Below are 24,918 nucleotides of genomic sequence, written 5' to 3' on the forward strand. Positions count from 1 at the left end.
TCTAGGGCACAGCCCGAGGGGAGGCATCAGATGTCATACTGCACAAGCCAGAGGAAGCCCGCACAAAACTGGTCACCCACAGTTATCAGTAAAAGTGGGCCTGATAGAATCTGTAGTGGTGCTTGTGTCCTTTACTAAATCTTAACTGTCACTGAATCCTTTTCAACTTGTGCGAACCATGAACTCTATAAGGACTTAATATGCGAATTTACTGGAAGAACAGCTTCCCCTGCTGCAGCTGGTCCACAGGTGGTAAATAATACACTTCCTCTCCCTTCTCCATTAGTCATTTTGGATACCCCTCACCATTGACTGGCACATTGTCTGGTTTAAGTGTTTGCCTATTGGGATAATCCCAAGAAATTGGAGGAAGAAAATGTTATATAGGTACTATGCCAACAGATCAGGCGTTCCCTAAGTTCTGGTGCTGCTGGCAGAACTGTGGGCAGGGGAGAGCAGTACATATCCATGGTCGGTGCCAGTTTTGATAAAGATATATCAAACCCTCTTCCAGTGTTGCAGCGAGTCCATGCAATAAACTTGCTCCCAAGAGGCTGAGTAATCGCCCTAAGGAATGACAGCATATTGCAGGCTCATTGCTGGCCTTTAGTGTGGGACTTGTGATCTCATTAGTGGCAGTAGCTAGACCGGTCTTCATGAAACAAAGCCAATGCTGCTGGGCTCATGCATGGCCCCTTCCTCTGCCAGTACTGTGAGTCCATTCACGGGCCAAGAGTGCTGGTGCTGCAGTGACTGAGGAAAGAAGGCGGCATTTTTGCCCACTGGGTTTGTACTGCCTGTTCTGCGTTGCTGGTTCTCTGTAGGTATTGACATGATACACAACGACCCTAACACTTGGACCTTCTCTCAAATGTCTTACAAGCCTCTTCCCCAAATTTCCTCATCATAGATTTTCTAATCTTGCTATTTTAAGCCTCTTAACCAAACAATCCTTTTGCTACTACACAGAGAACCTATCTTATTTCAGGCTACTTCTTCCAAATTGAATGATCGGATGTACTTGCCTCAGTTCTTTCCAAGGGTGGGGATGTGGGTGGGGAATGGAGAGTGGATTTCACTTCACTGACCTTTAGATCCACTTCTAAGGAGGCTCTCATATGGCAGCGCTGCATTAAGGCAATGACCACACATTGTGCTGATCTATCTGGAAACCAGCTAGGCATTCTCTACATTCTGGTACTCCTGGCAGAACTGTGGGAAGGGAAGGGAAGCACATAAGCATGGTAGGCGTCAATTTTGATAAAGATATTTTTGTCTTCTCTCTCCTCTATCAGTTGGATGTAGAAATTTCCCCATGAAGCCAAATTACTAAGTTGAAAAAGGTGTCAGTGAAGCAGGGATGGGTCACATGGAAATCTGTGGTTTATTCCTAATTTCTATACTTACTTGGACTGCATTCTAAGTGTATAGTTTCTACTGTACGAGGAATTGCGGCTGAGCCCACCTACCATTATGACTTGAAAACATGGTATGATATAATAATTCCCAGTTCCTAATGTGTTTTTTTTGTTGTTGTCACATGATCACGTGTCTCATTACCAGGACACTCTGTCTTTATAGAGATTAACAGCATAACTGGAACCATTTTTTAAAACAGTGAACTGTTCTCTGGAAGAGAAAGCATGGTCTTTCTCCAAAATCCTAGGGGTATGTTAGAAAATCTTCCTATTCAGGCTTGTCAGAAACTCCACAGTATCCCATCTACCATGGCTGCCTTTATCACTATGAAACCTGCTGGCCACATTGCCTAAATGTCAAGGCAGCTGGCAGTTTAGACTGAAACTGCTGTAGGGCCTTCTCCTCTCTAGGCCCCAGTAAAAATAAGCAGTCCTGTCCCCCCTCAAAAATGGATAGAGCGCTATTCCAAAGTGTGGTATGCACTGCTTCCAAAATTCAAGGAAACCTACCAAGTGCCTTTTTCTTAGTGGCCATGTTGTACAAGTTGCAACACTTTGTATCCTTGTATGCTCCAGATTATAGCAAGCGTTAGTATTTTACCAATATCATAGGCCCTAATAAGACATATGCATGCCAGTAGGCCATTTAGAGTAATCCCATATCTGCTCAACAAGTCCTGTTAGCATGGTGTCTGAAATTTAGGAACAACATGAGATTCTGTGTAATATCAAGATATGACAGAGCAGTAGAATGAATATGATAATGGAACAAAGGGAGCGTTTTTCTATGCAATAATGAAGAACTGGTTTTGGTGGTCATTATTGATAAAGATTTAGAAAAGTACATCGACCAGATTAATAACTTCATTATTCTTCATTATTCTGTTCAGTGAAGATACCTCATTGGGTATACCAGTTGGCAAAATTTATAGAGTTCAACATCATCTGCCTTTATCCATGGAGTTTTTGGAGGGTCCAACAAATTTATTAATCGAGGATATAATGAGCATTGATTGTCACCCCTAAGTCTTTGATGATGGCATTAATGCCTACACTTCCTTTTGGGATGTATTACTGTTTCTGATTTACTATATTAATGGGTGAGGGAAGCTTCAAGGACTTCACAAAAACAACTTTATACTCCTTTCGGGTTGCTGCATTCACAGTTGTGATGGAACAGGAGAATATGGAGAGGCACTCAGGTGGATCACCTGCGTTTGATTCATACTCCTTCCTTCCTCCATCACATGTAAATAGTTCTATGCCCTGTTGATGATTAGGGTAACTATGCCCCCAAAGAAGGTCACTTCTCCTCTTGTATGTTGGTTCCTAGACACAAAGAGTACAAAGTATCTTTGTGGCCACCACAGCTTATAGTTCAATGGGAACTTTATTGTGTCCCCTTGCAAAATTGCACCTCCTTTGGACACTAGGATCTCTAATCCTGCAGAGCCTGGAGTTGTGGGACTGGTAAATATGAAATTCCTCAGTGGGTCTTTGAAAATAATGGCCCACTCCTGCTTTTATCCTTTTGTTCCTGGATCCATGGTTTCTTTGTATTGGAGGAATAGCACATACGTCTCTGACTTAATGCATATCTCATATCCTGAAGTATGGCGTGGTGTCCTTTCAGAATGTGCTTTTTAACTGGCACTTCAGTTGTGCATTTGGGAGGGAATTAAGGTACTCTATGAGGCTAGCTTCTTCTGGATGATGCAGTATGTGATACAATCACTTGATCCCATGGGAATGAGCTCACTCCTATTCTTTCCTTGTGAAGCACATCCCCTCATTAGGTGCTGTGTTATTAGGATTAAATATTTGTGGATCAGGCATTCCACAAGCCCTCAGGCAGTGGTGTTGACTAAGTCTCTGAGGGCAGGAAAGGCAAGCACGTACTGGATTAGGTAGTTATCTCTAGGAGGGTAAACTAGCCCTTTCACACAGAAGAGAATCCATTTCATCTACCTACCACTACACCAAAGGCTCAGTGATGGTTTCTGTTCTTGACAGGTGGACTTAGAGGAAGCAGCATTAGATAGACCCTGTATACTGCAGTTCCACACTGTTGGGCTCATGCATAGTCTCCACATCTGCCACCAAGGATACTCCATTCATTTGTCGATTATGCTAGTTCTGGGTGCTTATGATGAAAGCAGACAAATAATTTGTATATTTGGTTCTTTATTGACTCTTCCATGATGGCTGCTTTCCAATTATACAGAAATCTTCACACATTTTCCCAACTCCTATTTGTTCATCTGTATTTCTCTACCTAGACTTCCTTATCTCTGGTCTTCCAATCTTTTTCTTTCAAGCACCTGCTCAGATGACCAGACCACTGGCCACTTCCCAGGGTGATTTATATTCTCACTTCAGGTTTCCATTTCTCCCATACAAAATGTCCTTTCACATATATGGGTGCCAAGAGGGTTCTAGTGGGTGTCTTACAATAAAGCACTCTTGAGCTTCAGGACAGAAAATGAGAAGTGTTTGGTGCAGAGATGAGAAAAGGAAATTTGAGATTTCATCTGACCAAAGCTGCTAAATTTCATAGAAACTCTAACTGCTCCAGTGGCTGAAATAAAAGGTGGGGGTGGAAGGATCTGAAGTAGTACACACGAAGTGTCTTGATATACCACATGGAACAACCAACACCAAAAATTGAACTAATATTGCATATAGAACACCCTAAAGACTCCACCAAAAACTTACTAGATCTAATAAATGAATTCAGCAAAGATGCAAGGATATAAAGTCAATATCCAGATATCTATGGCATTTTAAAAAGTACATATTTTTATTGATTTCAGAGAGAGGAAGGGAGATGGGGAGAGAGAGATAGAAACGTCAATGATGAGAGAAAGTCATTGATCAGCTGCTTCCTGCACATCCCTACTGGGGATTGAGTCCACAACTCGAGCATGTACCCTGACCAGAAATTGAACCAGGGTCTCCTGGATCATAGGTCAATGCTCAACTGATGAGCCATGCTGGCTGTGCTCTATGGCAGTTTTATACAACAATAATGAACTATCAGAAAGAGAAACTAAGAAAACAACTCCATTTACTATTGCAACAACAAAAAAATAAGATACCTAGGAATAAATTTAACTAAGGAGTTAAAAGACCTGTACTAGGAAAACTATAAGACATTGAAGAAAGAAATTAAAGAAGACACAAATAAGTGGAATTATATACCATGTTCATGGATTGGAATAATTAACATCATTAAAATGTCCATACTACTCAAAGCAATCTATAGATTCAATGCAATTCCTCTTAGAATACCAATGGCATATTTCATAGAACTGGAACAAATACTCCAAAAATTTACATGGAAGCAAAAAAGAACCTGGACAGTCTCAGCAATCTTGAGAAAGAAGAACAAAGTTGGACATATCACAATACCAGATATCAAACTATACTACAAGGCCATTGTAATCAAAACAGCCTGCTACTGGCATAAGAACAGGCATATAGATCAACGGAACAGAATAGAGAGCCCAGAAATAAACCTACGACTTTATAGTCAATATTTGAAAAAGGAGGCAAGAGCCTACAATGGAGTAAAGACAGTCTTGTCAATAAATGAACTGAAGTCCTATAATGTATATGCCTTTCTGAAAGATTAAAATTTTTGCCATTGTTAACTAAACTTAAAATTAACTACTGACATGGCTAATTTAGTTTTCTAAGAACAAGGCTCTATTAATGACATCCAAGGAGGGCCATGGAGAGAGAATGAGAGCAGTAATATGTATGAGAGGGTATATGCTAGGGAGAAAAAAGGTAATGGCCTTCATCACTATTAGAATAATTTTTCCAGATTTATCTGTCACTAACATTGACACCATTTAAAAAAAATCTTTATTGATTTCAGAGAGAGGAAAGGAGAGGGACAGAGAGAGATAGAAACATCAATGATGAGAGAGTCATTGATCAGCTGCCTCCTGCACACCCCCGACTGGGGATCGAGCCCGCAACCCGGGCATGTGCCCTGACTGGGAATCGAACCCTGATTGCCTGGATCCTAGGTTGATGCTCAACTGCTGAGCCACACCTGGCCGGGCATGTCACCCTTTTTTATATCTTACTTGTTGTTTGTGTTACTAAGGTTGGTATAGGGATTTAATTATAAAATAAATATGAAAGTCTTTGGAAGAGTTCTAATTTCAATTAAAATTTTTATTTAGGGAACCGAGCCAGTATGGCTCAGTGATCGAGCATCGACCTAGGATCCAGGAAACTGCGGTTCGATTCCTGGTCAGGGCACATGCCCCGGTTGCAGGCTCAATTCCTGGTGGGGGGTGTGCAGGAGGCAGCCAATCAAGGACTCTCTCATTATTGACGTTTCTATTTCTATCTCTCCCTCTCCCTTCTTCTCTCTGAAATCAAATAAAGACATATATTTTTTTTTTTATTCAGGGGGCATTTTTAAAAAAAATGCAACAATCAAAGAGAGATGGGCGAGGCCTACAAGGCTTAGTTAAATTCATAAACTAACCCTCAAATAGCCAAGAATAGCTTTCATTTCCATCTTATTTAGATGGTCATATAATCAATGTGAGAATGTCAGGGCTTGCAGAAAGTTTGAGGTGATTGGTCTTGACAGTGACTTCCAATCTCTCCACATTGTAAATGGGATCAGGTAAGTGAAATGACAGTTTCACTGGATATGGAGAGAATCCTTCCATCATTTAGCTCTGCCCTGGGATATTATAATTCCCATATCATTTAGGTCACACTGCTTCACAGAAATTCCGTTAATTAATTGTGATTGGTTGTGATTTGAGCATTCACTAGAATTTGCATTTTTATTTTTTATTTTTATTTTTTTTGCTTTTAGAAGACAACATCACTACCTTGGGCTGTGTAAAGGAGAATAAACATCTCAGAGGGACTCAGAATTCCAGTCGAGGTTCAGCTATACTGGATTTACATTAAAGTTCCTTTATCAAGCAAACTTCCCAGTAGAAGTACTGTCAGATATTTTTATTGTGTGTTTGTAAGAAAATTGTTCTCAGTGAAGATGGCTAGCAAATGTTTCTCTGAGACAAGTGGTCCCTTAAGATGGCTGGACAGATTCAGGGGTTTTGATGTCATTTCCTATTTGTATAAGCAAATGGCTTACAGAAGTTTGGCACAATGAATGAAAGAAAAAATAACTGACCCGACCTCTATGAAATGACCGTTATTGCTGGGTCTAGCTTTTACACTGTGCAACATTATTGATGCTGCATTGAGCCAGCTCACAGGCAATTGGTGCTGTGTTTCCTTCTGAAGGTTGGTGGTATATAAAAGCTTGTTGCCTCCTGGGGGCTCCAAGCAGTGGGGATCTCTCCTTTCTCTTGCTTTTCTGGTCTCTTAGATTTTATACCATTAGTAGGGACCTGAATCCTGTGGTTACTCCAGTTATAGTATGAATGAGACAGTCTATTTAAATGTACTCTGCATTTTGTGAGGGCTCTATAAATATCCAAAGTTTTATTTGTTGTAGATTCCGCAATCATTGTTTTATTTGACTCTTTTGTATACATACCACATTGAGCCAAACAACCTGAAAAAAGTGAGTAGTTATATTAAGTACAAACAAATAATCTATATGTTTTACAGTACATCTATAAATATGTTCATGTTGGAATTTCTCTGTAAATAAGACAGAGTATAGTACTTTGGGCCATTATAGATTCCATTATCCTCTCATAAACTGAGCAAGAAAATAATTCTCTTTTATCAAGTGGGCCAATTGTGAAACAAATATTGTCAATGAGTTCATTTGTTTAGATGCATTTGATGAGTAATAAGATGTTAAGTTGAGTTCAGTGGAAAGACTACTAGAAAAGCTGGCTCTTTACTGTGACCTGGAGGCTGTTTGCTTTCAGTCGTCTTGTTCTGGCAGAGTTGTGGGAAAGGCCTATATTTCTGTATAGCTAGCTATTCATACTTAAGTGGTGCCAGAGACTTTTAGAAAGCATTTCTCTCTTTAAACATTGAATATTCTGAATAAATAGAATCACAAGTAAAATTTTATAGCAAAAAATACTTAGAGAAGCAGTTGATTTTTTTCTGTAAATATTATTTCATTCAATGATATTTTCAAAACAGCATTAAGCTTGTCTATTGCTTTAAGGATATTTCTCCAAATATTTTGCATAGGAAATGAAGATTTTTTAAAACAAATTATTTATTTTTAAGTTCACATGGGATTTGTTAAAAATGGAAATGAATTAATTCTATACAACTTAGTTATATATTAAAAGTGGCTTTGGTAGATGAGAAATATGTATTACTGTTAGTAATTTTAGTACTTAATAATGTACTGATACTTGTAATAATGGGATACTGAGTATATATTAAGTTTTATCTTCAATCTGTCCCAGAAATATTATCTATAAATAGGTCATTCCCACTGATATCTTTGGAAGGTTACTGAGGTTTTGGGTTTTTTAATTTATTAGAAACTGATTTTGTAAGAGAAGTAAATTGCTAGATATAGATCATTTTGTAATAAACATAAGCCATGAAAGACCTGATAGCACAATAATCAGTTATTAAAAATATGGAACTCCAAACTCTTGTCAGTTTGACATGAACAGTGTTAGAAATTGGGAGGCGGTGCCGGTTATCAGTGTGTTGCCTCTCATCTCTAAAAGGCCCTGTATGTATGTAGTACTGACAGTCCTGTCCAGCTGGCCCAGTGTGAAGCTGTGCCAGTGGAGGGTGCGGGAGGGACACTGCGGGGGGAAGGGGCTTCCCTCACTCTTTCTGCTGTGCTCCCCTTCCTGCTGGCTCCTGCGGGGCTCGGCTGCAAGCAGCGCCTCTGTTCCCTCGGGACCGCACCTGGCTTCCTGGCCAGCATCCCACATGGCATCGTTCCCGAGTTCCTCAGGGCCACCTACTCCAGCTCCCACCCCAAAGTGACTTCCAGGATCCCTGGGTGCCCCCCACAGCTTTCTGATGAGTTGAGCAGCATCTTCTCATTCCCTCCTGCCCCTAAGCAACTTCTGCGGGCAGAAGCCAAGCAGCTTCCCAGTGGGTTTAACTGCCCCCAGCCACTGCCTTCCCAGTGAATGTCACTGACACCTTGGGGAAGTTCTCCACCTACGATGGACTCACTGCGGCGGTGGGAAACTCAGTGAGTTTCTCCGGCCTCAGTGTCTCAGCCACCCCCAGTTCAACACCTAACTCCAGCCTTCGGAAGGGACCCCTCCAGGATTATTTTGTTCTCGGTACTGACTCAGCTCAGGTGTATTCTTTAGAATTCTCTTTTTATGCTCTGAAGTGGCTCATTCCCTATAAGTAGTTTCTATTTCTTTATATTAAAATTTACCAGTTTCTGTCTCCTGTTTGGATCCTGACTGATATGGGCGTTGAAGAGAATTTAGTGGTAATTTTAGTAGTTCACCAAAAGCTTCATTAAGATGTGATTTTTCATTTTGTTTGAAGAATTCTTCAATTTCTTAGCACTATTTGGATATATGACTATATTTCAAAATGTTTTCAAAAACTAGGGAAAGCTAGATGTATTTAAACTAGTAAGTTTCATTATTCTACTAGGATTGAAAATTTATTTTTCAAATTTTATTTTCTTATTTTCATACAGTCATTACTGTATCTTCCAGGTTTCCCCTTCTGATGTTTGATGTACACCTTGTTTATATTTTATGAATACTTTGTATATTTAGGTATCACTTGCCTTTAAATATAACAAATATTCTCCAATACATGTATTTTTTTTTCCTGCTAGGAAGACATATTCCCATTTCCAGAAGTATGTATTGGGAGCTGTGAAAAATTATCCCCTAATATACATGCTTTGAAAACATGAGTTTTTCTTCTATGTAATGATATTAAAAAGTTGTTCCTAATTTGCAGCCAATTGCCTACTTAATATTAAAATTATTTTGACATAATAAAAATGTGAGTAGGTTTTTTTTAGTTCACTTTAGTAATACTTTCTTAAAGATTTTTAAAAATTGATTTTCAGAGATAGAGGAAGGGAGAGGGAGAGAGAGAGAGAAACATCAATGTGACAACATTGATTGGCTGCCTCCTGCAAGACCCTTACTGGGCACAGAGCCTGCAACCCGGGCATGTACTCTGACCCGGAATCGAACTGACAACCTTTTGGTGCACAGGACAACACCTAACCAATGGAGCCACAGCAGCCAGGGCAATAATCCTTAATGTCCAGTGATTTAGACTGATCCTAAATTATAAACTCCAAAGAGTAAAATCATGGTAAACAGTCTTCTTAATGAAATAAAAATTTATTTCCAAACATATGTGCACTAGGTAGACAAAATAATTAAATGATGATTTTTGGTTTAGTTTTTCTCTTGTTTTCAAAGCTGCCTAAATCAGATGAGTAGAATATGGAGGTAATGGAGTAGGTAGCAACCAAAACCAAATGAAGCTGCAAATGTGATGTGTCCCACATCATAGCTCTCAAGGGTGTCTCTAGCTTCAGTTTCTTGTCTTCCTTTTCAGGCCCATAAGCTTGATCTTACTGACTGTCCCCTCACTATCTTAACTTACAACTTGAAGCCTAGTTTTCATTTTTCAACCCAGCCTCAGTCTGAAATTTGTTTTCAAGTATTTGATCACTTCTTGATGAGGAGGTAATCTCAGAAACATCTTCGCACACTCTGCAACCTGCCGTCTAGACCCGATGCCACCCTCTCCCCCATAGCTGGCTCTTGTTCTTAGAGTTCCAGCTGAAGAAGAAGGGGCTACTGGCTAGGATGCGATTTCTTACAATACTTTAAAAATCATGCAACCATGGCAAACCAAACAAATGTCATGGCACTTAGATATATTATTAAATTATCCAATGTTGGGTGCCTCCCCGAACAAGTTCAAAAACACCTTTCAAATACTTAGGATATGTATTCTCTCTCTCGCTCTCTAACACAAACATATGTGCGCCCCTACACAGACACCCTCACAAACACACACTAATACACTCGCAGATACACACATGCTGACAGACTCAGACATGTACTGCTAATATAAATGTCCAGAATCATAAGTCTTCCCTGCTCCTTGCCTTGGAGAGTGGATTTTTGAAACCAGTAAAGTGGTCATAGTTTTTGGCCTATTGGGGATATTGAACAGAGGCCTGAGCAAAAGTCAAAGAATGGGGGTGAACGGTTCTTCTGTACCAGAGGTTGTCATCCCAGGCAACACATTAGCCTCCTCAAGGGAACTTTTAAAATTAATGTCTGGACCCAACTCCAGACCAATTAAATTAGATTCTATGGTGACAGGCGCTGGATATTAGCAGTGTTTTACTTAAGAGCTCTCTAGGTACTCCTAATTTGCAGCCAGGGTGGAAGACCATAGCGTTTCTCTCCTATAATTTTAATTCCATTGCCTCCAATTTTAACTCCAGCCAGGCCTGCAGCAGCAGCAACCACTTTCTTTGCTATCATATAGACAAATTTACCTTTGCACTCTTGCTTGCTAACTATTGGTCGGCAAATATCAGTGAGCGCCTGCATTTGAGCACCTACATGTCGGAGGCTCTGAGATACAGAAGTGGATGAATCCAAGACCCCGCCTTTTTGAGCAGTGGACAAACACAGACAATAAACAAATAGACACGTTCGCATTTAGTGCTAAGAACAGCCATCAGTGAGATAAGGGGGTGGAGTGATGAGAGGAGGGAGTGAGTAGGTGTATGCTACATAGGGTGTTGTGGAAAGTGTCTTTCATGAGATGAATTTCACCATAGATCTCAAAAAAGTGGCCGTGTGAATCTCGTTGTTATTTTGGGCAAGAACACTGCAGGCAAAGAAAAATAGAAAATTTAAAGATCCTGAGGGAACAGACTCTTTTAAGTCGTTCTCAGTGAAAAATGTTCAAATGGTATATCCACTGAGAATGTAGGTCACCTTTGTAGAAATTTTGCTAATTGAATTTTGAAAAAACTCTTTTTTAACTTTATTGAGGTATAATTTACATCAGTAAGATAAATACATATTAAATGCACACTTTGATTACTTTTTACAAGTGTATATGCCCATTTAATTATTACCAAAGTACAGATTTAGAAAGTTTTCTCGTGTCTCTTTTCACTCAATCCCCCACCCCTAGGTAGGCCAGCACCAATCTTGGCTTTATCACTCTAGATTCATTTTGTCTGTCTTCAAGATCCATTGAAATGAAATCATATAGTATGTCCACCCTTGTGCCTCTGATTTCTTTCAGTAAGCATATTTATTTTGAAATTCATCCACAGTAATGCATGTATAAGTAGTTGTTTCTTTTTATCGCTGATAGGATTCCATTGCATAAGAATATCACAATTTGTTTAGCAATTCACATGTTGATGGACATTTAAGCTCTTTTTGTATTTGGCTATTATGAATAGAGCTGATACGAACATTTGTGTGTAAGTTGTTTTGTGGACATACGTTTTCATTTCTTTTGGGTAAATACGTAGGAGTAGAATTGCTGTGTCGTATGGTAAATATATATTTAATTTGATAAATAAATGTCAAACTTCTGTTCAGAATAGTTGTAGTAAATTATATCCCACCAGTAATGTCTGAGTATTCCAGTTGTTCCATATCTTTGACAACAATTGGTATTGTCAGTGTTCTTAAATTTAACCATTTTAATGGATATGAAGTTGTATGCCACTGTGAACTTTTCTAGACTTCTAGAAATGGGCCCCAAACCTATATTGGTGGCAGAAACAGGTCCCTTACTAATACCACAGTACTATCATGGCCTCATTTACATTGATTGCATTAAGAATTATATTGTTTCTAATTAGAATTGGTATAAGATGACAGTAGGTCAAAATGAAGGTTAGTGACAGTCACAGAATTTCTGAGCATTCAAGAAGAGATGAGGTCACATTCAGGCTCTGTTACTTACTAGTTGTTAAGTCCCAGGAAAACCACTTAACCTTTTGAGCATCATTTTTCTAATCTGCGAAACTGATTTAGTAAGTAGCAACTTGAAAATTCTTTTGTTCATATTTCTTGTAATATATATGGCTCACACTTACTGAACAGTTTCTATGCACCAGGTGTTGTACAAAGCATTTAAAGTATATTATCTGTGTCATTGTGAAAATAACTCTGTGGAGTATGGTGTATGATTATCTTTGCTTCCAGATGGTAAAACTGATGCACTAAGAAGTGGCCTGATTGAAGTCATTTAGGGGGGAAGTGACAGAATAGGTCAGAGTGGAAACCCAGCAGTCTAAGTCCATAGCCTGGGTACTAACCACTATATTTACTATCTCAACATCTGAACCAGTCATTTTATTTAGGAAAACAACTGCCTTTGTTTAGAAAAGTAAAGGCTGCAGAACCTAAGTGAAGGCTAAAAGAACAAAACCTGCAAAGAAAACATCTGAATCATCATGCAAAAATTTAGGAGATGGTTGTTATTTTTATTGTTCCACAGAGGTAAATGGAAAGAGAAGAGTCATGACAAGGGAGAGAGGATGGCTGCCAGTGTGAAGTGATTAATTAGAACATTACTGGGACTTGGTGAGTGAAGGGCCCATTGACACTCTACTGGACAAGACGGCTGAAAAGTATGTTGAAAGAAAGCAATGATGCTTATTTTCCTATCTGAAGTTAATTGTGTTGCTATTAAATATACTCACACATATCCTGACTTATTTTGTGCAATGTAACAAGCTAAGGGCTAGGTAAGATTCAAAGAAATGTGTTTTTATTAATAAAAACTTACATGACTTTTGCTGCTAGCCAAGAGTGTAAACAGTGACCAGTTGTACCTTTCCACCTGAAACAGCTAAAAAAATTGAAAAACAATATATGAAACATCTATTTTCAGATATGGGCAGTCTTCCTAAATTGAAGAGATTGAGTTCAGAGTCCAGGAAGGCCAAGGTAATTGGAATTCACATGGCAGAGTACAATGTTTCGTAAAGAATAAGAGAAAAAAGAGAGAGATGGAGAGAAAGTGAGTTTCACAGATCTTTAGAAAGTCTTCCTCAGGTCTTCTTCAGCTGAGCAATAATTAGCATTTGCATATGAGAAAAAGGAAATTATCTAAGGCCAGGGAAAGACCCACCTGAAAGCAGCAGGAGGAATCATCTTCATAAGCTCACATAGGGCCAGGAATAGTTTGCATTTCCACTTGCCATGGTGTACGATTCTGAAATTCAATGTACATTACGTGGAGTACTCTGGATGGCATCACCTCAATAGTAAAATAAAATCATCCCTAGACCAAAGACTGCTCTGGTTCTACCTAACAAAACTTATAAACAAGCCTAGAAAGGATGAAACTCTTTCTCTGTAGCATAACTGTATCCTAGAAAATAGCTTAAGAATATTTATAGGAATACAGAATTTCCAGACCCAATAAGTTCAAAGACAATCATATATTACCAGGCATGAAAAGAAGTAGAAAAATACAACCCATAATGAGGAGAAAAATTAATCAATGTAAATATACCCAGAAATGACACAAATTATACCATTAAGAGACATGGGCACTAACACAGTTTTATACAATGCTACATATGTTCAAAAGGTAGAGAAAATATTAATTATATTAAGTAGAAGCATGAAAAATATAAAAAAGGCCAATGCTGAACTTCCAGAGATGAAAACCACAATGTCTGGGATGAGAAATAGATTGGAAGAAATTTGTAGTCAATTAGATGCTGCAGAAGAGAAGATGGAAACATTTGGAAAATTAGCAAGGGAAACTATCCAAATAAAATAAAATTAGAAAAAAGCGGCAAGTTCTGTGTTCCAAACACTACTGTAAGCATTTTACATATGTGACCTCATTTAATCTTAGCAAAATACTAGGAAGGCACCATTATTTTCCTAATTTTACACATGAGCACACTGCAGAGAAAAATTCATAATTTGTCATACAGGTTCACAAAATGACCAAATGCCTGAGCCATTCTCACAACACACAGTTGGTGGCAGAGGTTTGTAACCTCACATCCTGCTGAAGACAGAATCAGTCAGGGAAGAGTTGGTCTTAAAATAGAAACGGAGTTCTGGAAGCATCATTTAAATTCCATACACTGAGCAATATGATAAACTCAGTGTAGTAGGATATTTTGGGTTTGGTGTCAGTTTTTACCAAGAGCAGCTTTCTGAATTGTGTTCTGGGTGAATTGTTAGTACTATATTTCCATTCACTAATTCTCTTGACTGTGCAAGTATAGAGTTCTCCAAATTACTTTTTATAGCAATAGATTAATTTTTATATCTATGATTCTTATTGATTCTTTATCATTTCTATTTGCTTTAGTTTATATTGTTCTGAGTTTGTTATTTTTATGAGTATCTTATTTTTATGATTAGCAGTGCCTCATTACTTTTACTTTTTAAAATTAAATTCCTACATAAAAATAATTATATGCAAGAAATAACAACAATGACAATAATAACATCTAAATACCTCTCACTATCATTCTGTCGGCTCTTGTTCACTTTTGGAAGGCCAGGATATATATTGGTCATATGAATAATTGCCGCTATGGCTGTGTGCATGCTCATATATGTCCTAGTGTGCAAATGTGTGGGTTTCTTTAACATATATGCCTATAATGGAGTTTCCTGGCATTTGATATGTGCATCTTCAGCTTTACTAGACAATGACAAAGTGTTTCCCAATGTGACTGTATCAAGTATACTCTCCCAGTGGTGTGTAACAATTCCTATTGATCCACATCCACCCCAAAACTTAGTACTTTTAAAAATTGATTTGAGAGAGAGAGAGAAAGGAGGGGAGAGAGAGAGAGAGAGAGAGAGGAACATCGGTTTGTTGTTCCACTTATTGATGCATTGATTGGTTGTATGTGCCCTGCCCAGGGATCGTACTTGCAACTTTGGTGCATCATAAGGATGACATTCTAACCAACAGAGCTACCTGGCCAGGGCAAAATTTAGTATTTTTATACTTGTCCATTTTTCCCCATTTTGGGAGTATATAGTAGTGTCTGATTATGGTTTTTGTTTGCAGGTTGTCTTTTCTTAACTTTGTTTCCCCAGATGCTAGAACAGTTCCACTGAGATTCAGGGACAGTCATTGGGTCTGAATGATTTAGTTGTTGAATGGATGAATAAAGTTCAGGATTCAGTACTGGTTGATTGATTCAGAGAATGGTGAGGCTATTAATAGAAATGAAAAGGAGAGAAATATGATGAGATTGTTTCTGTGAAAGTCAGGTAAGATTTAAAAAACAAAACAGATTGAAAACTAGATTATCAACTGAAAAGCAAAGTAACCATGTCAATTGAAAAAAGTCAGATATTATTGCTATCTTTTCCTTGTATTAACAGCTCACAAAATTCAGTCCAGTAAATAAGAATAAAATAATTTGCTACAACGAATTTTCTTACGACTGTCTTCTTCACAGTATATAGTATATGAAGAAAATCATGTTACTTTAATATTTTAAAATTTGGCAAGAAAGCACATGTAAGCTGTATGTGTGTCTTTCTAGCTATCACTGATACTGTCATTGAATTTTCTTTTATGATTAAGACTGCAGGCTTAGTTAAATGAGTCACTTGTAAAAAACCTGCCCTGATGATGAATCACACTCTATTTCAAATAGAAGATGTAAGCATTGCTAATTCATAATTCAATGTAAGAACTGTTTCACTGTTAAAAAAAAGAAATGCCCTTAGAAGTAGAAAAAAATAAAACCCCAAACCTGAAGCCATAGTAAGCTGACTTAGTTATTATGGCTTATAAAGCAAAGCAGAGTTTTATGATTACCAGTGGACTAATAAATTCTTATGTAACTGGATGTTTTAATTCACTTAATATATTTAAACTGGCTACGTGACGAGTTCTGTATTCAATGAGTAATTGCTCAGACTTTCCCTTGAACTTGGTTATGACTGCCTGAGCACTCTAGCCTTTCAGAGCATCATTCAGATGGTCATTTTCACACAAATGTACTTGTTTTCTTATGGAAATAATGGTTTAAGGGTGATTTGCTATTGCACTTTTCAATGTTGAAAAGAAGGATTCTTTAAACATATTGTATTAAGTTTTGTATAATCTTGAACCAAAATTGTAACCCCTTTTAATATTTAGGTAAGAATAGAGTTCTGTATAGAGTGAAGTTTGTGTTTGGCACAAAAAGTGATAGGAGTTTATTCTGCTCAAAGATATAGTTATGAGAAATTAAAAAGAACAGCTTTGTAAAAGTTCTTAAGTATCTGATTCTGTTCATTTGTTTATTTGCATAGTTAGCTTATTAGATACATTAGTGTTGGCAAAGTAAACCAAACTTTCAGAAGATAAGCCATAGGATTCACAAAATAATGGAAAAAGAAAGAAGGCAGGGAAACTGGTAGCATTCATACTTTCATACACTTGTCCACATATTTTCTCACTCCTTAATCTCTCTTTTATGAATTTACTGTCTCTATTGTATTCATAATTCTGTGTTAGACAGTGTTATGGATTGAATTGTGCCCCCCCCCCCACTCCACCTCACAATTCACAGAGTGAAGCCTTAACCCTTGTGACTCTGAATGTGACCTTATTTGAAAATAGGGCCACTGCAGACGCAATTAGTTAAATTAAGATGAGGTCATACTGGAGTAGAGTGGTCCCCTAATCCAGTATCACTGGTGTCTTTATAAGAAGGAGAATATTTTGGCACAGGCATGTACACAGGGAGAATACCCAAGAAAGATTGGAGTTACACTGCCACAAGCCAGGAACTAGTAAAGTGATAACAGAGGTGGAACGGATCCATCCTTAGTACCTTCAGAGGAAGCATGACCTTGTTGACACCTGGATTTCAGATTCCAGGCTCTAGAACTGTGAGACAATCAGTTTCTGTGGTTCTAAAACACCCAGTCTGGTGTACTTTGTTATGGCAGCCCTGGCAAACTAATACAGGTGAGGGCTGCATTATAAGCAGATAAAAATATAAAATTAATTAAAGACACATATAACATGACACATTGCTTAACAAAGTGGTACAGAGAAGGAAAGCATACATCCAAATTACTTCCCCACCAGAGGACCCCAGCCTGGTGTACAGAATGATATTGGAATAGTCGTTTTGTACTTAGGGATAGTTTTGCTTCTTCTGACATATTAACTTGATTTTATTTTCTCAATTTTTAAAAATAATTTTTACTCTGCTAGAACCAAATTTGTGGCCCACCTATGGCATGTTTCTTGGCCTTTACGGCATATGATTTTGTATTTCCTAACTCTTTTAGCATCCTTACTATTTGCTTGTTCTGTCTTCTTTCTCTCCAGGTCATGTTCATTTTACCTTGATGATGTTTATGTGTCCTTAAAAGACACTCTTAAATCCACCCCCAAGTAGGAAGTCCGATTTGGAAAACATAAATAAAAGCTAGAATTGAAATGAAATTGGGGTGGGACAAGACGAGATACAAGAAGCTGCAGAACAGGTAGGTGTGCCCTGAGCGCTGCTGCCACAGGGGAACCTGACGCCAGGCCGCCAGGGGAAGTGTTCCGTGCTCAGGTCAAGAACAGCAAAAATGCAGCCCTGGGATTACATTTCTCTCTCCCATATCAGGTGTCTAATAATATTGTTTCCCTCTTACTCTACTGGAAACTTTATAATTCTTTTCGACCCATAAGTAAGGTCATCCAAGGCTCACAGATCCCAATTTATGAAAGACATAAACTTCACTTTCATCTGTGCTGAGATGAAAGAGGAAAGGGCAGAAGAGGGAGCATCTCCAGGATTCAGTTAAGGAGAAATCAATCTAACTTATAAATTTCAGCAGAATTAATGGGGAAAAACAGTTGAAGTAGAGAATTAAAAATATGCATAAATGCCCTAAACACTTTATTCTAACCTAGAACATATAAATGTAAATTTATCAATTTTTATTTTAATCTTCACCCAAGGATATGTTTATTGATTTGAGAGAGATTGAGAGAGAGAGAGAGAGAAATAAACATGGATGTGAGAGAAACATCTATCAGTTGCCTCCCATAGGTGTCAGACCTGGGATCGAACCTCCAAACTAGGCATGTGCCCTGACTGGGAATGGAATCTGCACTTTTTGGTGTGTGGGATGATGCTCCTACCAACTTAGCCACTGGCTGGGGCTAAATTTGTCAATTTTTTTATGTCCAGCCTTTTGTTTTTCACTAATTTAAATTCAACATTATTCTTTTGGCATAAAACACACTCATAAGGCATCATCTAAGATTTCCAGTTTGATATTCATATATATATATATTACATACTGAGTAAATAATTCTAGGTATTTGTTACATTTTCACCCTCAGTCAATAGCAATGTTTTTAATATAAATTCCATTGATCAAGTCTTTCCATATTGTTCAAACTAGTTTTCACAGAAATAATTTTTCCCTTTTACATTCATATCATATTGATTTACATGGTAATAAATTACTTTAATGACACCGGCAAGTCCAGCTGGTAGAGACAGACTGGGTACCAGTGCTCTGGATTTACTGGTAGAAGAAGTCAATAAGAACGGCAGCAAGTAGCCTGACGGCTGCGAGATGTTAGTCTTCTCTAGACATTGAACTTTATAGAGGAAAAAAATCGCACTGGTTAATTTAAAAAATTGAATTAATAGAGATTTACTAAAAGAGTTTCTACTAGTATTTTATTAATTTTTTAAATATTTTTTTTTATTGATTTCAGAGAGAGGAAAGGAGAGGGAGGCAAACATAGAAACATCAATGATGAGAGAGTCAATAATCAGCTGCCTTCCGCTCGCCCCCTTCTGGGGATCGGTCCCACAACCCAGGCATGTGCCCTGATCAGGAATCGAAGCCGTGACCAGGTCGATGCTCAATCACCGAGCCACACCGACCAGGCTCTACTAGTATGTTGAAAGGGCAGAAGTGTAATAGAAGAGGAAATTGGTGAGCAGAAGTGCTGGACAAAATCTGCAGGTATGCTTTAAGTGTGCACTGCGTTCTGCCCACTGGAGTTACAACAAAGGAAGGAAATAAAGTCCCTATTCTCAAGGAGCTTATATTCTTAATTAACATAGAACTCTATAATTAATTAACTTATAATGCAGGCTGAGGAGAAAAATAAAGCAGATAAAGATAGAGAAAAATGAGTGTTATTTTAGATGTTTGTTAATGAGGGCTTCTCTGATAAGGTGAGATTTGAGTGGAGACATTAATAAATTAGTGGAGTAATTCATGAGGATACCTGGAGGGTAACCTTTCCAAGCAGAGATAGGAATTACTTGGCATAATCATGGGGCAAAGGAAAGTGAGCAAGGTGGGAGTGACAGGAAATTTCAGCAGTGTGGAAAATAGATGGGATGAGACCTAGCAATTGTGGGAATTTTATTTATAAGCTACACTCTGTTAAACCCAGATTGTGCCAATTTGGTCCCCATTAGCTTAGAGGCATCTTTAATGGGGCATCCCCATTCTGTACTCTCCTAGAATCCTCCAAACCTGCTTTCACTCTGCTGAATCCTATGTCACCACATGGCCTTCTCCAATCTCCTCAGGTGTTGATAACATCAACCTAAAATTCATTCCTGACTTCATCTCTCATCACCCACATCCAATCAGCCACTAAGTCCTATTCTCTTCTGTTCATTTCCACTGTTGTCCACTGTTGCAAACTGGTCTAACTAACCTCATCTCAGCCCCTAACCGATGTCCCAACATTTACACTTGCCTCGCTCTAAAGTATTTTCAACTCAGCTCTTTCAGTGAAACTTCAAAAGGGTAAATCAGAGAATTTTCCAAAGTGCATTTCATTCTCCTGCTTGAAAACCTTCCTATCTTAAAACCTTTCCCAGTTCTCTCAATATAAAGGCCAAAGTGACCGTGCTCTTCCCTACTTACCTACCACTGGAAGCCTTACAGCCGACCACTCTTCTCTTCCTGTTCAGTATGTAGAGACTATTTGGTCTTCTTTTGTTAAACATTCTAAGACCTTCCCTGAGTTAGAACATTCCACTTTAGCAGGAAAGCATCTACTCACCTAGTCTCCCCTTCTATTTAAGTCTTATACTCTAAATCTCAGTTTTGTTATTGCAAAAGTCCACTGATTTATGTGGACCTGGATTGCACCTATGTTTCCATTAGAGCATCTAGATGGAACCTTATGGACTATAAGCTCTATGAAGACATGGGCCATATTTCTCTTGTGTCCCCAGAATCTGTGAATGTCTGCATTGTGATAGAGTTCAGTAAAATTGAATGAATAAATAAAGGGGCTCCCTCTCATCCTATATCAGCAGTGTTTACTGATAATCTTTTATGTCCATGATACTGTTTGGTAGCAAAATTTTCTTTCCTCCAGGAAGACCAGACTTTCTCTGGTGTTATTTTCTCTGAAAGTCTGCAGCACAACATCAGATCCTGCATTCAAGATTAGAGTAGATGGGGGGAAGTAATACAAGTATGATAAGAATTATCATGCAGTGCATTTTTCTCTTCCTCATCAGAACACTGGAGAAGGGAGGTGAGGAGATGGTCTTTATTCCTTCAATTTTTTGCTTACATGAGACTTTCCGGTGAGCCTTTCCCTCCTATGTTATTTAAAATAGCTACCTCCCACATATCATAAAACTCTAGCCAGCTGTATACCTTTTCCTAACAGTCCTTTCCTTTATTTAGGTGGAATTCCTTGGGTACTCTGGGCTCTACCTGACACTCTTTTGTATCTTCTGTGCACTTCTAAACCCCCGTTTTACTTTCCTTAATCTGCTATTTTTTTGACCCCAGAACCAAGCCTGTAACTTTATAGGATACATTCTTTTTTACACATGACCTTTAACTGCTGATGACAGGTCAGGGAGAGCATAGTGGCTCTGCCCACATACTTGTGTTGTTCGTGGCTTCTAGTCCCTAATGCTTACTAACCACTCACTGAACCATCAGCACATGGGCACTGGCTGGTCTATACACCAGATGCCCAGTCAGGGCTAAATCTTCACAGGTGGTGATACACTCACTCCATGGTGCCTTTTCTAGCCATTCTTCTTGCACCCATATGTTTAGGCTTGAATCTAGTGGTATCATTACTCATTGGATTTATTGTGTGATCCAAGCTGTAGGATTTGGAGGGTTAGTTAGAATTGATTTTGAATGTTTACTGGGATACATTATGAAGCAATTGTGGAGATTCTTGTCTGTAGAAGGTGAGAATCTGGTAGCTAGGCAAAAGCAAATGAGGTCTCTGAAATAGGAACAGAGGCAAGAGTTACTAGGGCAATCTTACTGGGATGAATCAACTCTTTATCTTTGAGTAGCTTGTGATGGGCCATATCTGCACTGTTGTATAATTTCTTAGAGGCATTATCAATTAATCAGTCATTCCAGCTTAGAGTGGTCTCTTCCTCTTATATTAGTCTATTGTTGGTTGAGTTTTTCAATATTTAATTGTTATTAAAGTTCTTATGGAATTATATCCTGCCTCTTCAATTGTAATTTTTTTGAAGGTAGGCAAACGTCCAGCAACAGAATACATTTGACCTTGTAGTGATCAATAAATACACACTATATTGATTCAATACTCTTCTGTGACAATAGTGACTATAGTGCACACTTGGGGGACAATTGACATAAGATGTCAAAGATTCAAACTGAATGCTATTCAGTTCACATAATTTTATTCTCACACTTGTATATATTTGTACCTGCCTACTAGGAAAGACTATTCAGGAAATGCCACAAGGTCACTTAAAAAGTAATTCTAGGCTGTTGGGTTAAAATGACTTACTCATTTTAGAGACAGAATTTGATAAGTTCAGTTGTTTCCTTAAGCACAACTTATTTTATGATTTTTCAACTTTGCAAGTAGAATATGAAAAAAGCAGCAAAGTCATTTTTATTGCCATGTCTCTCGTCATTTCAGAAAAAAAAAATCTAGGCCAAATCTAAATTTAGGGTAATATGTAAGCAGCTCTAACTTGTCCCACAGTAAATGTGTGACCTCTGTGCCAGCCAAGCTTAGAAATATAGAACACGGGCTGTTTTAATTCAAATTAAAGAAGCCCTGTCTCACCGAAAGGCTGCCAAGAGGCATTCTGTTGAGTGTACAGGTTTTTTAATGAGAGTTTACCACTCATCCTTCTTGCTTTTTCCCTCATTGATTTTTTTAATGCCAGAAATGCTTTCAAGCTTCTGCCAGAAAATGAGTTTCTCCAAAGAACCACAAAGCTCCTTTGAGTATCATATATAAGATATTTGACCAAGATGGTATCAGTGGCCACAGGGACATGTTTTTAATTGCTTTTTACCATTCTTGCCTGTAGTAATGTTTCTGTACTTCCAAGCTCTTTTCTTCCATTTAAAATAATACCAGAAAAGATCTCACTTCTAGATGTATGGCTCTAAAACCTTCATCAACTTTTTTCAGTACTACAAACACATAGCTATATTTACTATATTCCCACATAGCTATATTAACCTATATATTGACTTCCTAATTACTTTTGATAATAATATTGAGGTGTGCTATAGATCAAGATGGAGACAATGAGAGAAGGTTTACTGGAAGCTGTCCAAATTAATCAAACTGGAGTGAAATGCATAGTGGAAGTTCTAAAAGGTGGTTGACTTAGATATTGATACATATCAGGAATATATCCACTCTCTTTATCTGACCAAGCAGTCGGTAATACCCTTCCCTAATAACATCACTTCTATTCATCTCTCCTTTTATCTGAATCCACATGTCACTTATGGTTTCAACCATCACTTTTTATATCTACTAGAAGATGACATTTTCAATAAGGAAAGTCAAGAACTTATCTGATAATGTTGTTAGCTGAATAAAATTTCGGATAAGTATCTGAAGAATTAAAGTTCTCTGTCTTTCCTATGTAATGACTCAGAACCAGAGTGCACTGTCCCATGGTTTGTTTTTCATTTAGGAAGAAATATACCCAGCATTTTCTGAACTAGACTTTAATAGGGGATATTGTTCTACAGGCATATTCCAATTACATCTGTACTAGCTCAATGATGGAAAAGGAAGAATATTCGCCGTATTTTTTTGTCATTTCAAATTCAAGTCATGATCACCAATGTTCTGTAAATCTGTATATGCTTGCTTGGCACCAGCAAGGTGTAATAGAAAAGCATGGGGGCTGTACTCAGCAGATCTGGCTTTAAGTCCTAACTCCACCAAAAACTTCAGGTCCACCAATTACTCAAGGAATTACCTCAGACAAGTGATTTTACTGTGAATACAAGATTTATTTTTGTAATGAGGATAATAATGCCTATCTTATATGTTTATTTTAAAGATTAGAGATAATTTGTATAAAGTGGCCTGAAAGCAAAAGGTATTCAAATAAGAATAGCTATGATTTTCTCAGGTCAGTGGTATTATTTCCAACCATCCTCCCAATTATTTTTGGTGAATAATAATTAGTATTTTTTCCCTTATGAGTTTTCATTCTATAGCATTCAAGATGTTACTCATTTTTCATTCACTTATTCATTCAACCAACATTTACTGGCACAGGTGTGTGCCAGAAAATATACTAGGCAATGGACAAAAGACCCAAATTGTTTACATAAAGAGCTCCAAGTCCCAGTGAGGAAGAAGCAGATAAGTAAAATAAAATTTAGAAAAAAAGTATGATAAATGCTTTAATTGAGACTTACTATACCATTTACAATAATAGATTTCCCAGAACTATTTAAGTGTTTCCCTCCTGCTGACTAGTCAGGTCTCCTAGCAAAGTCCTTATTACCAGGCTTCAAGAGTTGCTTTTCATTCTAAGTCATAATTCTTCTCTTAAGAAATGGCTAAGAAATATCAATTTTGTTTTTTTCATTGATGAGTACCATGACTCACACAGAGTCAAGGTCTAGAGATGGAGAACATCCATCATCTAGCAAACTTTGGAAGCTATGCTCAAACCAAGCCATCTGTCATATTAAAGCATCTTTACTGAAGTACACCTAACACACAATTAACTGCACACACTTAAGTGTACAATTTGATAATTTTGTAATATGTATAAGAAACCCTTACTACAAGCACTATAATGAACATGTTAATTATTTTTAAATTTCCTTCTGCTCCTTTTTGTTCCCTCCCATCAGCCCCTCCCTGCCCCCTCACATCCAAGATAATCACTGATATGCTTTTTGTCACTTAAACATTAATTTAAATTTTCTATATTATGTAAGGGAATGAGTAGTATGTACTCTTCTTGTCTGGGTCTTTCATTCAGCATGGTTATTTTGAGATTCATTCATGCATTTGCATGTATTAAAAACTCATTTATATTAATATAAATTAATTATATTGTGGATATACCACAATTTATTAATTTACTCTAGGATGTTTTCAGTTTTGGGGGGGTTTATAAATAAAGTTACTCTAAATGTCCATGTATGTATGCTTTTATTCTCTTGGATAAATACCTAAAACTGTGCAATACCTGGAATAAATGATAAATATATGTTTAATTTTGTAACATGCTGCCAAAATATTTTCCTTAGTTGTACCGTTTTAGATTTCTTTTTTCTTCCTATTCCTCAGCCTTTAGTGTTTT

Source organism: Miniopterus schreibersii, assembly GCF_964146895.1.
Source record: "Miniopterus schreibersii genome assembly, chromosome: 2".
In the NCBI taxonomy this organism is placed as follows: domain Eukaryota; kingdom Metazoa; phylum Chordata; class Mammalia; order Chiroptera; family Miniopteridae; genus Miniopterus; species Miniopterus schreibersii.